The following is a 16,730-nucleotide window of genomic DNA, read 5'->3' on the forward strand; positions in this document are numbered from 1 at the left end:
GCTTTCATACTCTCTTCAAATCCGCAATCACAAAGGCAGGTAATACCCCGCTCCTCATTGTAGGAGACTTGAATGCACCCCACCACACATGGAGTTACCCCCGCACACCGGGAAAGGCTCATGCGACCTTGTTATTTGGCCCCAATTCTGGACCTTACGCAGCGCGAGTGCCCAACTAATTTTACCCTTACAGCATTTGGCATTTATTCTTGGATTGGGACCCTCAAAGCCGCTATCAATTCATGTACCACACCGGCTTCCATTGTAGACAGCGCCGACCCCGGATGTGCACATGGCTCACTCCCACGAAGCGCTGGCTAGTCTAACCTGGCACTCGAAAAAACAGCGGTACAACCACCACTGGCAACTCCACCTCGAACAACTCAAACCAGATGCAGAGAAATACGCCCAGCAGCTCCAGATTGCACGCTGGCAAGCCGTCTGCGACTCATTATGCAACAGAACCACCCTGAAGCTCACCTGGCACATCCTTCGCTACCTCCTCGCCACACGATGACCAAAGCAGAAACGTCTTCCCGGTACGCTACGCTAGCACACAACCTTACCCTGCCACGACTCCCCTCGACGCCTACGCGACATGTACACTGGCCAACCACAACCCCTTTCCGCCCCTCATCCGCAGTACCACGCACCCCTAACCCCAAACTTGACGCTCCGTTCACAAAAAGCGACAGTACGGGCGCCCTGCAGACGTAAACCGTAACGCCGGCCCAGGCCGAGTGGGTATAACACCTACGACTCTCCGAAACCTCACTACCGCAACAATCGATAGTTTGCTCGAACACATTAACGAATGCTGGGCTCACATAAACTCCCAAAATTATACTGCACAGCCACCTTTACCCTTACTTCGAAACCCCATGAGCACCTAGATGCTCAAACCTCAGAGTCATTTCCCTCACCTCCTGCACTGGCAAACTCGCACGAAAATGGTTCTCTCCCTATTAACTCAACATCTTAACGACATCGATGCTCACCCCCACATGTTCGGCTTTCGACGCCAGTTCAGCACCAGAGACATTCACCTCAAACTCCACCAGCCCCTATTATGGAAGCCCCTTTAACGAGACACTTCAGCTATACTCGCCTTTGACCTCACTAGTGCTTCGATAATGTCAGCCATCAGGAAATTCTGGACAATATACATTCTTTGTATGTCAGGGAGCGCTAGTATGGTTATGTAAGAGCTTCCTTCGCGCAGCGCACCACAACTCTCCGACTGGGTACTTTAATGTCATCCGAATTTCCACTACCCACCAAAGGTACCATGCGGGGCTCAATACACTCCACCACTTTTTTAATGTGGCCTTATTACCCCTTGGTCGGGCTCTACTACAAATGCCCACACTACACAGCGCTTTATACGCCGACGACATCACACTATGGACGTCAGGAGGCAGCGATGTCTCCTGTCGTCCAGCACACTTCAACTGGCGTCCACAGCAATCCCAGCACAGAGACAGTGGCAGCAGCAGGACTATCTTGCATCCCCCCCCGGCCACAGCTCCTTCTACTCCCACCCACCCACTGACCCAAACTATGAACACCCAACATCAAAGTCGGTTTGTCGGGCTCTGCCGTACCACTACCAGACCAGATTAAAGTACTTGGGCTCACTATCCAACAAAATCGACTAAACACACACACCATTCACACACTCAAAACCCCCGGAGACCACATATCGGCACTCCTACGGCGCGTCACCGCGCAAAACCACGGCCCAAGAGAGTCAGACTGCATTAAGATTACCCACGCCCTTTTCACCCAACGCATAAGGTATACCCTACCACATATAGCCATCACCCACGCCGAAATGACACGAACAGAGACCACACAACGTGCACTATATCGCCATACGCTACAGCTATCCCGCAGAGCTGCTTCCGATGCCCTCCTCCACAGGCACCTTTACCCGCCATTCGATCTGGCTCACTGACCGAAGCCCACCGACAGGCCCAACTATCATGCCTTGCTCTAACGCACACCCGCAGAACCGTTCTATTCTCCCTCAAAATTAACCAACCCATCCACAACTCCCCAACCCTTCCCATACCTTCAGATTATCGAGAGGTTCTCTATCCCCGGCCCATCCCCCGCAACATGCACCCCATTTAACACACAAACCGTAGCCTGGCGCAAACACCATGCCAAAGACTACCCTTGCTCCTCTAACATGATATACGCTGATGCTGCAGAGCAGCAACCCCATCATACATACGTCACAGCAGAAGTAAACCACACCTGAATTCCCTCTACCTCAGGCACCATCCGCGTTGCCCATCCCCACGAGGGGGAGGAAACTGCAATTGCCCTGGCCACAACCCTTCACACCACCCCTACCATCATTTTAACGGATTCACAAACGGTAGTTGGAAATTTGCAGGGACATCGTTTCCACCTCCGACCACAAAATTCTCTTCTCCCACATCCAGTTCTGAACGCACCACCTCCGTTCTGTGGACTCCTGGCGATATAGGCTTTTGCGTTTGTGGTGCTTCAATCACTAGCCCTGCCCAGCGCTTCTACGTTGAGTGCAATAAATGATTCCTGCATCACAAGTTGATATACATAAGCTTGTGTATGCAAAATATGACTTTGACCAACATTCCTTTTTATACCTTAGCGATAACTAAACACAACAGCTATTTTATATAATCCGTTCTTTTCTAGTCCTTTCTTCCCTAGGGCGAGAGGGAGATTCTCAGCTCAAGGACTCCTTTTTCAAGGTCACAAAACACGCATCAGTAAAATGATAGCTCCATGTCATCTGCACCCCCTGTCGTGCGAATGGTCTTTTACGTAACTTGAAATAAACAGGGCATCAAGAGTTTCGGTTCTCTTGCAATTTTTATGACTAGAGGACAGACACCGATTTGCGGAATTTTACATTGGCGCATTACAGTCTGCTAGCACTGTCTCTTGTGCTGCGCATGGAGAGATTTCTTGTCTCAAAAGGGATGAACCTTCATAACAGTGTTTTTACAGCAGAAGTACATGATATTTTTTTTTGCTTTCTATCATACTGTCTATCATCAAATTCTAAAGGTAATTGTATATACGGAGGACTTCTTTATTTTTTAAACATTTTCTTAGAAGTTTTAAAATGTGACCTAACTTGAGGAATCATTGTCGTTGGTGTGGTTGCGTCTGTGAAATTCCGCTTCTCGTACCAAAACTGATTTTGCTGGAAGCGTCTGCAGGCAAGAGCAAGAAACGTTCTGAGAAATATGTAAAGGCAAGCTTTATGTGTATGGTGCCGGAATTCAATACTTTTTATTAGAAAAAACAAAAACATCTAGAGATGAGACCTTCGGTGTATTCATTCAAAATACCGTGCAGGAGCCTCTTGTTATGCAGCGGTTACATTTCAGGAGTCTGCAGCTTTTAGAAACATTTGGGAAGGATGCGTGATTTACGTACTTCTTTCAATCGTTTCAAGGTGAAAAAAAAATATAAAGCTGACATAGAAGAACCTCAATATAAAAATTTTCGCATGAACGCTGTTGTGCTTCAGCTACATTACAGCTGTACTCTTGAAGATTTTTTAGATTGTTTTGATGATAATACTGAATAGTTAATTTATAGGTACAGAGTGAAATGGAGAGAAGTAGACAACTTTTTTGCGAAGTGTGAACACTATACATAACTAGAGGTGTTGTAAAAAATTTTTTAAATTAGCATTTTCAGAGCAGCATTGATGTGCTGCAAGAAAAAAGATTGCCAATTTCAAACTAGAAGCCGCCAGGTGTACACCGGCAATCTGCGAAAGCCTTTCGGCCGCCAACATAGTATTGGTGCGGCCTGTTTTAGCTCAACGCATTTACGTTTACACCTGTAAGTTGATATGGTTTTTAACCCAAGACCGTATGATTTACTTCGGCTCCGCAACTTGCGCCCATTGTGAAGGTAGTCTCTGAGATTGGAGGGACAACCGAGGTTTTGTGCAGGATGTGGGAGTGCTGGGCTAGTGGAGGACCTATGATCATGGGATAGTTACGTTAGAAAGTAAGGCTGAATCTCAAATGAGCAACTGGTTAACTCGGGAACAGTAAGAAATCCAGCATTAATCAGTAAGCGTCAGGACGCAGGAGTCTCAACTAACCCTTCAAAAAAATTGTCGCATTTAAACGGTGAGAAAAAGACAGCCCGGGCTGCTACATGACAACCTGACAAGAGCGATTACAAAATCTGCAGTGCATGTGGGAGAAGAAGCATAGAAGCATTTAGGCAAAAAACTGTAGACTGACTAGGAAAAATAGGGAGCTATACCGAAATCATAACATAAAAGTATAATGTACCGTGGATCATATTGAAGTGGCGGAGCTGCCAGCAGTAATTGATATAAGTAAATCCTACCGCTTTTTTGCGTACAACGTGCAGTGAATGAAAAAACTCTAGATAAACGAGGCGGCTTTGACGCGGTTGATAATTAGCAGGCGATTATTAAATGCAATATGCACACAACCAGAGCAGAGCTGCGTGACTTTACTCAATGTTTGGAAGAGATAATTAATGCAGGGTAACACTTCTACACTTTACTATACACCAATGAAAATAGCCCAGTATATAATACTCAGCGTACATGGTTAGGTTTCGATTTACTTCTTTTAACTAAAGAGGAAGGAGAAATTGCTGTCAAGGGCATCAAAGAGGAAAAGCTGCTGTCTACAACAAGCTAACTAAAAATCTTTTAAAGGACGCCCTAGATATTCTGCAGAAAAAACTCGCCTAATGATCGCCAGATACCTTAATCTAAACGTGTCCCCTTCATTGCAGACGGCCGCCGTAATGCCGATTCTAAAAAAAGGAGATAATACCAAAAGCCTAACGAAATATAAAGAAAGTTGCCTATACTCTGTGTTGTAAAGAACCTGCTTACCAAGATTCTCTGTTGTAGAGAAACTGCTTACCATGGTTACATAGAACCGTATGAGCCACCGGCTAAATTCAGAACCCTTTGAGCAGAGTTGCTAGGGAAAGGATTCGCAGCAATGGGTCACAGCAATGTCGCTGTTAAACTAAAACAAAAATCAGCAGAGTACAGTAAAAATTTGTACATGCTATTTATCCTTTCTAAAAAAGCCTTTGATTCAGTATACAACGTCACAGTGTAGGACTTAATGGGATACCAACGAATAGAGGAGCCCTACGTACTTACTTCTGGACGAAATATATGACGGATGAAAAGGCAGCACAATTCTGTACAAACAGTGAAAATTTCTCGGTCTAAAAGGGCGTACAACCGCAAGATACCACCTCTCCAAAGCTTTCTTAAGGCTACCTAGAAAGCTTGTTACGGAAGCGTGTTAAAAATCACAGAATTTCCCAACTGATGCCAATTCCCAGCTGATGCCAATAAAATTTAGCCATTTGAGGTTTCCAGGCAACATTGCCTTTCTCAGTGAGTATGCCAAAAACATGCAAAAAGTGCTTGGGAACTACCATCAGAACGCGTAAACATCAAAGCTAAAACATATATAAACAAATCTACCGATATCTTATAAAAACATATCGCAAGCCACTCTTCAGCATGTGTTAGGATATGTTCACACAAGCAGAAGAATAATGCACGCAATGGGCCCGGCTCCGTATCCGGGAAAAAATCAGTTGTAAAATAGATATGGGCAGAAGTGCGCTCTTCATGCACTCCCCAGAAATAAATTCTGAGGTACCTGTAACATTGAAAAGGAGAGTATACAACTAACTCTTACTGCCAGTGAATAAATATGGAGCGGAAACTTGGCTCCTTTATAAACAACTTCATAGCAAACTTGGCTTGGTTCAGTGGGCATTGAAACAGAACATAATGTTAGGAACGTGAAGGAACAGGAAGTGATATATATGCGTTATAAAACCAACTCGAATAAAAGATGTGATAGTTGATATACTGAATGGGCTTAAGCCAGCCCTGAAGTTATACGAAGTCAGAGCCTCGGTACCACCAGTGTAGCAGAGTCAACACGCGGCTGGAGGTCACTGGGAGAAGCTTTCGTCCTTCTCTGGATCTAAGTACACACACTGCTGCTGCCGGTAATGACAATAATGTTGGCGACTGGCCGCTTGAAGGCTCGGTAGTATTTTTGTTCTTTAAAACCTATAATATTTGCGGATGTTCCTGGACAATCTGGAATTCAAGAGTAATCCCGTATAAGCTCTCAGCTTGTCTGAGTGAAGCCGGTCACGAGCACTGGATCGTGATAAGGTGTGCCAAAATACTCACCTTCCTCAGAAGCACCACATGGCATTAATTACACAGCTCAAGCTCACCTAGCACAAATGCTTTAAAAAGGCGCGACGCATGCGCATTGGAAGCAACATCGTTCCATCATTGTGGATAACAACAACAATGTATCAGCTGGAGAGTGCTGGTGTTCTCGAAGCAGAAGATCCTTGCCACCTTTGCCACCAAAACCGCTGACGTCGCTGACCGCTATAAACAGGCAGCCACAACGGCCTTCTAACCTTAAAGCTCAAATAAACTGCTTTCTTTTTCTCTCTCTCTCTCTTTTCGAACCGCTGTCCCGTGGCTCCTGCTGTTCGGGAATACTGACGTAGTAAAGCGCTTACTGATATAAGATCCTTTGTATACCTGATCTGTTTTTTTTTTGAAGTGCAAGTGAAAAACTTTGACATGTGGTCACAGTGGTAGTGGTTAGACATTTTCAGGTTCAACAAAAAGGATTTACACTCATGCGAAGAGAGAATACAAGACGCAGTTATCTTCAAAAAATTGGCCGCATATCTGCTGCTTTTGTTGCAAATTCCGACAAAAGGCAATAGTCTTTATAGACTTTTTCCAAGTAAATGGCACCCTTCGCTTTCCCTCTCACCTCTGATGTTGTTCCTCATACATAGCGCGCCTCCCAGGTAAAGACGCCAAATGTTTGATTAAATCATTTTAAATTTGCCGCGTTCCACTGCTCCAGACCGGGTGTCTCGATGCCAACGCTGCGGTACGGTACAGACGCGCGTAAATCGAGGTGACCTACTTCACCGTTGATAGACCCACGGTGCCCTACTCCATGTGCGTTCCGAGCAGAACTTGGAATCTACTAGTGGCGCCTTTCGTAACTGTTGCCTGTTGATTTCTCAAAATTGTGCCACAAGCTATCGTGGCGCAGGCGAAGGCAGGCGACAGTGGAGTGAATTTGTTTCTACATTTGATGAAGTATTTTGATCGCAAAAATCAAATATGTATGATTTTTTATATAGGAACACAGCAAATATCACTCATGTATCAATTTGGTGTCTTATATTTCCGTAATATCTTGTTCGTCATCAACAATGTTGACATGTATGAAGATTACTCCAGACTTAGACAGGTACATTTAGCTGTGATTATATAAGACTATTGCGGTGGTCTTGTTTTACTTTGGCCGGGTGGCTGAATCGAGTCATAGACGAACCGACATAGCCAGACCAAAATTTGTGGGTTCAAGTGGCACAAGAAAGACGATTGTCTTTGATAGTGCATGCCCAGATTTTATGTTTTCAAATTGGACCCTCTCCTCCTAGACCTCTCAAGGGAAGGTCGGAAGAAGGTATGAACACAAATCTGACGTAAATATGTTTAAACCATGAATGCAGTATTGTCTTAGACATCTATTTGTAACCGGACGTGAGAAAGCGTCTTGCAGTTTATGGGAGGACACAAAGCGACCAAATGTTTAGCTTTGTCGCTTCCAAAAATTGGTCTCTGACGCTGGTGCAATCTAACGGTCAAAAGTAAAAACTATGTCTCCATTTATCATGAGACAGGCTCACTCAAAAATTGTTTCCACCGAATGGACAGGCGGAATATTGTGAAGTGCTAATCGCCTCCAGGTACTTAAAAAGTGAGTTAAGCGTACCAAACTAGAAAACGATTTTGGTATTTCAAAGGCACGCAAAACTGCTTGAGCGGGAATGGCGAGTTTGACTTTCCGGGCGAAGCATGTTTAAACTAGGACAGTGAAGAGGCCTAGATAACGGTGAAATCTGAGGTCTTCAGGCACGACACGGCTTCAAGAATGGAGCACTTACGCCATGTGTACTTCCAGGTCGCTTTGCTGCTCGCCGGACTAACCCCTTCCAAGGATGCCTCACTTCACCGTGGGTGTCAAGCGGACAAGCCCGAATATTGGACGCAAACGCCAATCTTGGTCACGGAACGATTTCACGGCTGGCAACAGCCGTATTCGTCGATCACTGATGTCACAATTCGCGCGGGAGGCGGCCGTCATAAACTGCTGCCCGCTAATGTTTCCTCGGGGCACGACACGGCTTCAATAATGGAGCACTTACGCCATGTGTACTTCCCGCTCGCTTTGCTGCTCACCGGACAAACCCCTTCCAAGGATGCCTCACTTCACCGTGGGTGTCAAGTGGACAAGCCCGAATTTTGGACGCAACCGCCAATCTTGGTGACGGAACGATTTCACGGCTGGCAACAGCCGTATTCGTCGATCACTGACGTCACAATCAGCGCGGGAGGCGGCCGTCAGAAGCTGCTGCCCGCCAATGTTTCCTCGGGGCACAACACGGCTTCAAGAATGGAGCACTTACGCCATGTGTACTTCCAGGTTAGTCGTTTTGACCGCTGCTATTGCCTGAAAACGTCGAACCGTTGTTTGTTCGCAGTGTCCTGCCCCGACAAATTGGTGTTTGCTCTAGAAGTGTGTAAACAAAAAGCGGATTCTTGTGTGAGCTGTCTTCTTTTGCTACTGTCCGGAGATGTTGAATCTAATCCCGGACCTAATGGAGATGAGGTACGGGCAGCTGTTCTGGCCACCGTACCGAGGATCGAGGCAGGGCAGGCTAGCATTCAGGCTGACCTTCAAGCTCTTAAACAGTGACAAGCGTCAGTGGACGTTGAGCTAAAGCAGCTGTCTGCCCGCATTCGAGAAGTGGAAGTTGACATAGCATCAACAAAGAAAGGCCAGAATACCGCTGTGGCAGAAGAGCCATCACAAACGGTACCGGAAAGCATCAGTCATCACCTAAAAAAATTGATTCGTGGTTTGAAGACACTGAAAACAGAATGCGGCGCTCCAACCTGCTTTTCTTTGGCATTCCTGACGTTCCATTAGAATGATGGGCTGACTCAGAAAAAAAGGTAATAGACCTGTGCTCACAACATCTGAAATTGTCGGTTGCACCATCCCAAATTGAGCGGGCTCACCGCCTGGGAAAATATCAGTCTGACAAATGCAGGCCCGTTATTGTTAAGTTACATTTTTTAAGGACAAACAGCGAATAATGGAAAAAGGCAAACTGTTCAAGGACACTGATTTCGCGGTTCGAGAAGATTTTTCACGGCAAACACGGACCGCAAGAAATAAGCTACACGCCTTTGCAAAAGAGAAGAATGTGTCATTCAAGCCTAACGTCGACAGGTTGCGTATAGATGACATCACTTATGTGTATGATGCTGAAACTGACAGTGTAACCAAGGTACCCAGATAGCTAGACCGCAATACTGTGAAGCCCATTATCAATAACCCACGTTCTAACAACACCAAACCAGCCAATCAACCATTAGCATTTCAGGTCTCGTTCACTAATATTCGCAGCTTGATGCCGAAGCGCGATGAGGTTGCTTCGTTTCTTAACGACAGCAACTCTGATATCATAGCGATAACAGAAACTTGGCTTACCCCTTACATTACAGATAACGAAATAATTCTTGGCAACAGTACTTAAAACATCTATCGGAAGGACCGGACAGAAAGAAGAGGTGGCGGTGTACTTCTCGGTATAAACAAACACTCTCATCATTTTTTATTGATTGTCTACTAAGGCTTTAATCGGGGTGTGCTATCGTCCACCAGACAACAATGGGTCCTTTGTCCATGACCTCCGCAAAAGTTTAGCTAAGGCCACTCAGAACTACCCATGCGATAACATTTACCTGTTCGGTGATTTTAATTACCCACATATCGATTGGACACATTTATCATCTTCATGCCGTGAGTCGAATGATTTCCTCAATTTTTTATTAGACTAATTTATTTCACGTCATTAACCAACCTACCCGTGGTGCAAATGTATTAGATTTGATACTTACCTCCGCTCCTAACACTGTCATTAGCATTTTATACCTTCATGGGTTCAGTGACCATAACCTACGTCAGTTACTCCTTGACATTCCTCTAGCAAACACAGGCTCTACGTCTAAAATGATCAGAGACTATAACAAGGCAAACTACGCTGCTATGAACATTGAACTTGAAGATTTCTTCGATCTGACATTCCTTCCTTCCTTTTCATCCCGATCGGCTAATGAGAATTGGCTCCTTTTCAAGGATAAGGTGCTAGCGCTGATTTACAAATGCAATGCGAACAAATAATCTTTCAGCCTGGCTTAAATACCCTACCTGTCTCAAAGATTACTGCTCCACCCTTTCTTCCGCTAAAGATAAATACTACAACAAGGACCTGCCCTCACTACTTAAAACCAATCCGCAGAAATTTTTGCAAGCCATATCTCCCGACTATGGCAACAATATTTCCCTGCACGACGCAAACCAGGAACTTCTATCTGATCTTGAATGTTCACTAGAATTTAACAATTTTTTCTCATCTGTATTCACGTCGGAAGATCTTTCCACAGTGCCATTCGTCCCTGACTTTGATTTCACCTACATGGAACCCATTGATATCACTGTCGAAGGCATATGTAATCTCATTGACAACCTCAAGACATCTACATCAGCTGGCGTTGACAACATTAATTCCAAAATACTTAAGAACATATCACGTATATCAAGCCTTTTTTTGTTGCACATATTTCGTCAATTATTGTCGTCGGGTATCCTTCCCGAAGATTGGAAGATCAGAAAAATAGTTCCCATATTTAAAGGAGCCATGAAGAGAAAACACAAGTTTGGTTCATTCGAAAGATTGCCTCGTTAGAACCATAACAACACCACTTATAACGCAAACTTCGCTCAAATAAGCTACATAATTAGGAAAAACGGGAATGGTCATGCGACCCACCAGCTCATTTCCCGCAACAGAACCTATGCCGTCACATGGGCTAAGCTCTGCGATTGGCGGAGGCCGGCAAAAGCAAACGCATGTTAGGCAGGGCTTACAGTTTGCATAGCGAGCTAAATGCCCGTGAAACATACTGCACATTCTTTTTATGACAAAGAACGGTGGAGTAAACGGTTGAAGTTCCGAACGAACACGCAAGCGTGTGCGCCAATGCGTACGAAACAACCGCCTGGCCGAGCTCGACATCTCGCCGTCGCGCAGACGAATTTTCGGGTTCGAGGCGCTCTGACCTTGGAGGAAAAATGCCGTAAACACCGCGCATTGACGCTCGTATCTTTCTGGTCGAAGCAGAGAGCTCGCGCGAACGGCTTTCCATACACGACACCGGCCAACTGGCATAAGCGATACTGCTACTGAAGTTGAACTATTATTAACCGTAATAAAAATACGGCACATACGTACCAGTCTGTATTCGTCCGTGGCGACGGCGCTGACGAGGCAGCGGTGCCGACGGCAGGGCGTTCGTCTGTTGTGGATATCGCGGAATGGTCGCTTTCCCGTCCACCGCGTATCCCACAACTCTTGCCGCTCGTGCACTTAGAAGCGTTGAGCGTTCAAGTGGTGTGAGGTTGTTAAATGCAAGCCCGAGCTCCTCGGCGAGAGTTTTGTTCTCCGGATCAGGCGATTCCATGACTAGGGCTGCGGGTGCACTAGGTTTTACTAGCATTTTTAAAATGGCCGCCGTCTCGGTCGACTCCCGCGTGTGGGTGCTATATGGAGTCGACATACTAAGTATCTGTTTCATGGACCGGCCCGTGTGACACCATTGCTCACGTCACCAAATGTGCAATTTTAGCGGGAGATTTAAAATTTTGGCTTAAATTGCCTTATTTCTCAGTGAATAAAGCATCATTTGCTTCCGGGAAAGCGCTTGGGGTACTATGAAACACCTAATCTTTCGAATAAAACAAACTTTTGTTTTCTCTTCATGGCTCCTTTAAGACCGGCAGCAGAAATTCCCCTGATAACTACCGGCCAATATAACTGACATGCATATGTGGCAAACTACTTGAACACATTATCGTTTCGCATATTTTCTGTCACCTGGAATCAAATCACTTTTTCTTCCCTAATCAACATGGCTTCAGAAAAAACGTTTCATGTGACCCACAGCTATTCGAATTTACAACTGACCTGCCCTCAGGCATGAATAACAACAAACAAATAGACTGCATTTTCCTAGACTTCTCGAAAGCATTTGACCGTGTAGCCCATAGCGTTTAATCTCAAAATTATCTGCTCTACGCTTGGATTCGCTAACCTTATCATGGCTGCGTAACTTTCTAACACTCCGCAAACAGTACACAGTCATCAAAAATGCTTCATCTTCCTACTGTTGCGTAGCGTCCGGTGTCCCGCAGGGCGGTGTACTTGGGCCCTTATTGTTTCTTATTTACATTAATGACTTGCCCACTAGCATATTATCTTCCATACGTCTATTTGCCGATGACTGCATCCTTTACGGCACCATTAACAGCACTGATGATCACCTCATGTTACAAAATGATCCTAACCTTATTTACAGTTGGTGTAACAAGTGGCAAATCACCCTTTATATATCCAAGTGCAAAATAATGTCTTTTAGCCGCAAAAAAACAAATTATAACATTTCCTACGTACTAAACAATGAACAGATTTCGCGACCATCACCGTACAAAAATCTTGGCGTACATCTATCACCCAATCTATCCTGGTCGTTTTATATCACTTCCATCAGGGCGAAAGCATCTCAAACTAAAGGATATCTGTGGAGAAATTTGCGAAAAGCTCCCTCTGACGTTCGCAAGTTAGCCTATTTGACTTTTGTTCGCCCACAGCTTGCGTTTGCGTCCCGAATATGGTCCCCATTTCAAAACTACCTAACCACGATGTTGGAGTCGGTTCAAAACAGAGCCGCCCGTTTTATTTCAGGAACTTTTGATCGTCATGCAAGTGTAACAAAAATAAAATTAAATACTTCACTTCCGCCTCTGGAAAAACGCCGGTCCACTGCTCTCCTCTGCTTAGTTCACAAATATGTTCATAATAGTAGGCTTTCACTATTACCACTACTAACACCGGTGCGCATGTCGAGACGACTTCATAACCAGTTTAGTTTTTCACGCATTTATGGCAACACGCGTGCATTTAATTCATCAGCACGGCCTCGGGCTATTTCCTTGAGGAATGACCTTCCAGATACCATTGCTTTCATAACTGACAGTACTAGATTTCAGGAACATGTGTCTCGACATTTTTCATGTTAATGACGTACAACAGTACATATACAATCTTGTTCATTTTGTGCCTTGTTGTTTTGTTTTTGATTTTGTTTGCTTTTTACTTGGTTGTTCACTTTTCTAGTTCGGCGCCATTGTCATATTTTGAAATTGTGGAAATCTTTGTTTTCTTTCTGTGCGTATTACCGCGTGTTTGTATGCTTGCATCACCTGTATTAAAGCACATAGCGATTTATGTACTATGTTGCTTTAATGCTCTTGCACATAGTTTTGTATTTACGCCCCTTACTCAATGCCCCTAGGAGCCTGTAAGGAATTGTGAATAAATAAAATAAATTTCGAATCGGGGCCACACCGCGAGAAATACATACATACATACATACATACATACATACAACTTAATATAACGATAAATTTCACTGTACATTTTTTTGCCCACAGAAGAGCAAATCTCTTGTGAGCGGGTCATGGCAGACCCAGGACGCTCGCTCAGGGGTGACAATAAAATATTTACAGTTATACATACTCGTAAACACCGAATATCTTTTTATGACATTTAAATTAGAAAAACGTATTCTTCAATAAACGTTGGAGCCACCAAAAACAGCAAAAAGCGGTCTGCGCCATCACCCTTGTTGCTGAAAAAGTGGACTCCGAACCGCTGTGCCAGAGCGCATGCAACGTCCCAACGGGGAGTGGTTTCCGAAAAGGTGCGCTGGCTATTCTACGCTCCTCTGTGAACGGTAGAGGCTTTATAGTTCTTTTATTTTTGAAGGAACAATCTATACAAGTTTGTCACTCGAACAGCACGGTTAATATTGGGGAAAACATATATGGACAGGTTTTTATTTACCTAATGTTTACACAAAAAAACACGTTCTGTGGCTCAATTTCTCATTGAAGCGCGAACTTGCATATATGGTATTTTCTTTACAACAGACCTTCAACTGCGTGTTTTATCATCTAGAAGGGACCCTGGAACCACAAGTTATCTAGAAATATTTTCAGCCTCAAATTTGTACATATCGTTGCCTTGGTATACATGTGCTGTTAGTTATATTACACTCTATTTTCTAGGGGACAAACGCACACATCTAATTTAAAATTTTTACACTTGTAAATGCATTAAGAGTGAATGAGGTCGTAAGTATAACCATGTTCATTGTCATTAGGCTAGAATAACTGGTGTACCTGTATAAATGTGTCTTTCTTAGTGATAACTACCATCGACGAGTTGGGAAAATAAGATTTGTGATTCCGTTCACTTAAACTATGCATCAACTTTGTCGTTCGCTAACTCGTTGCGTTCGTCATCCGCCTTCTGAGATGGTGAATGACTCATAGTTTATGTGGGTAAACCACCCGCAATGAAGCCTTTGTATCCCCAAGAAACCACATTCTTTGTATTTGTTAATGGGGCAGTGAATAAATATCCATTGCCGGAAATCAAGACTACAAATATTTGTACAGACCTCCGATAGCGCTGATGCCGATTTACAGACGGAATCAATTACGTACACCACGAATATTTCTGCAGGAAAGAACGCGAACCCTTTAAGTAACAAGCGACCCTTCTGCCCTGTGAAAAAACAAATGAACTCATGTAGGAAATTTGGTATTGTGTGGATGCAGGCTATACCCCCGAGCAGTGGCCTTGTAAGAGACACCCGAGTTTAATTTTTCCACGCCTCTTGAACATAACCGCACGCATGTGCAGGAAGCAGGCGTGAAGCGGCTGAGGCTTGCCACATTTATTTAGGTCGCATAGGCCCGGCCAGAAAAGAGGGGCCGCCCAGCTGCTGAGTCCCGTTCCAACTGTCTGTGGCGTGTAGTACCGCTGACACTGCCGGGCAAGCATCGCTGATAAGTATTTTGGCGCTCATGATGACGATAGCGATGGTGTTGCTACAGGGCGCCCCCCTAGCACGTACTGCGTTATGAGAAAAGGAAGTACGGTTGTTGAGCGGAACTAAAAACTATGTGCAGGTATGTACAAAATTTGTTTTCAGCAAAGTTTGTCCGCGGTCAATGTCTTTACACTGTCCTAGTCAGTCCAGGGAGGGCGTCAGGTGCGTGCATTTCCCTCGGGGGGGCCTTGGCTGGGAAAGGTGCAGTGTTCGCAGGTAAATACATTTCCCCGCATTTCCCCGAGGCGAAGAATGTGAAAGTGCGAATGCATGAGTAGTTGAATTTGCGTGGTTCGGTAATGTTCGCGAAAGAGAGATCACACACACAAACACAACTACAAAGAAAGAAAGATGCATTTATTCACAGACACCTATTTGTGTTGTCGTTGTACTTGATTGCTAGAGCGGATCTCAGCTTTGAAATTTCGTGTCAGTACTCCTTTAAGCGGGTGCATTAGCCCTTCTCACGCCCGATTCCTGGCCAATCCCCCACGTGGGTATGTGCCATGCACAGACACCTATTTGTGTTGTCGTTGTACTTGATTGCTAGAGCGGATCTCAGCTTTGAAATTTCCTGTCAGTACTCCTTTAAGCGGGTGCATTAGCCCTTCTCACGCCCGATTCCTGGCCAATCCCCCACGTGGGTATGTGCCATGTCAGCGGCCAGGCAGCGCGCGCCCATCTCCCCCCGTTGCCAAGGAAGACGAGGAGCGCGCACACCTGCAGCTGTTGCTATGTGGACGGACGGCGGTCGCCGGAATTCAGGGTCGCTTATAAAGTACATTCGCACATAAAACTAGCGTCGTGCGGGGCGGAGGCGGCTAGCAGCGCGCAGGGGCGAGAGTGATGTCCCCGAAACTTCGAGTGCACGGTCACAGCCACAAAAGCTGCCAAGAAACTGGTATGACACGACCCACGAGAGTTGGGTGGTTTCGATATGTTGACAGCTTTCTCGTTGCGCGGAGCACGACCCCTTGTGCGGCGTAAATGGCGCCATCGCCGCCATGTTCGTCTAGGGATGAGCAACTAATGGGCCATTGACCGTTGTGGGGGCTTGAGATTATCCTGCTTATGTTGTGTGCAGGCACGCGAGTCACGTAAAAGTGTGGTGAATGGCCTCCGAACTCGAGTGATTAGTTGTTTATGGGGACGGTCGAAAAGTCGCCTCCACAGAGTTTGTGACGTCGTTAAGCAAAGTGAAATATTGGGCGAGTTGGTTATCCATCATTACTAAACAGCGCAACAAAAACACGGACTTTAGCTGAGGTACACAGGACGAGCGCTGACTTTGTAATTACTTTCCTGAATTACAAGGAAATATTTAATTACTTTCCTAGCAACTGGCAGCCCCACAGGGGTTTCAGCCTTTTCAATAGACATTAAGGACCTATATTACTCCTTGCCACATGAAGGGTTGATGACCTGTGTTGAAGAAGGAATTGATAACTATGATGTGGTAGCATTTCAAAATGAAGTAGGAGTGTCAGCCAGAGGTTTTCTTAGCCTGTTGTCTATGTATTTAGTTTCTACGTTTGCGAAGTGGGAT

This window comes from Haemaphysalis longicornis, unplaced genomic scaffold (assembly GCF_048455015.1).
Source record: "Haemaphysalis longicornis isolate Haplotype H1 unplaced genomic scaffold, Haemaphysalis longicornis Haplotype H1 scaffold_6, whole genome shotgun sequence".
In the NCBI taxonomy this organism is placed as follows: Eukaryota; Metazoa; Arthropoda; class Arachnida; order Ixodida; family Ixodidae; genus Haemaphysalis; species Haemaphysalis longicornis.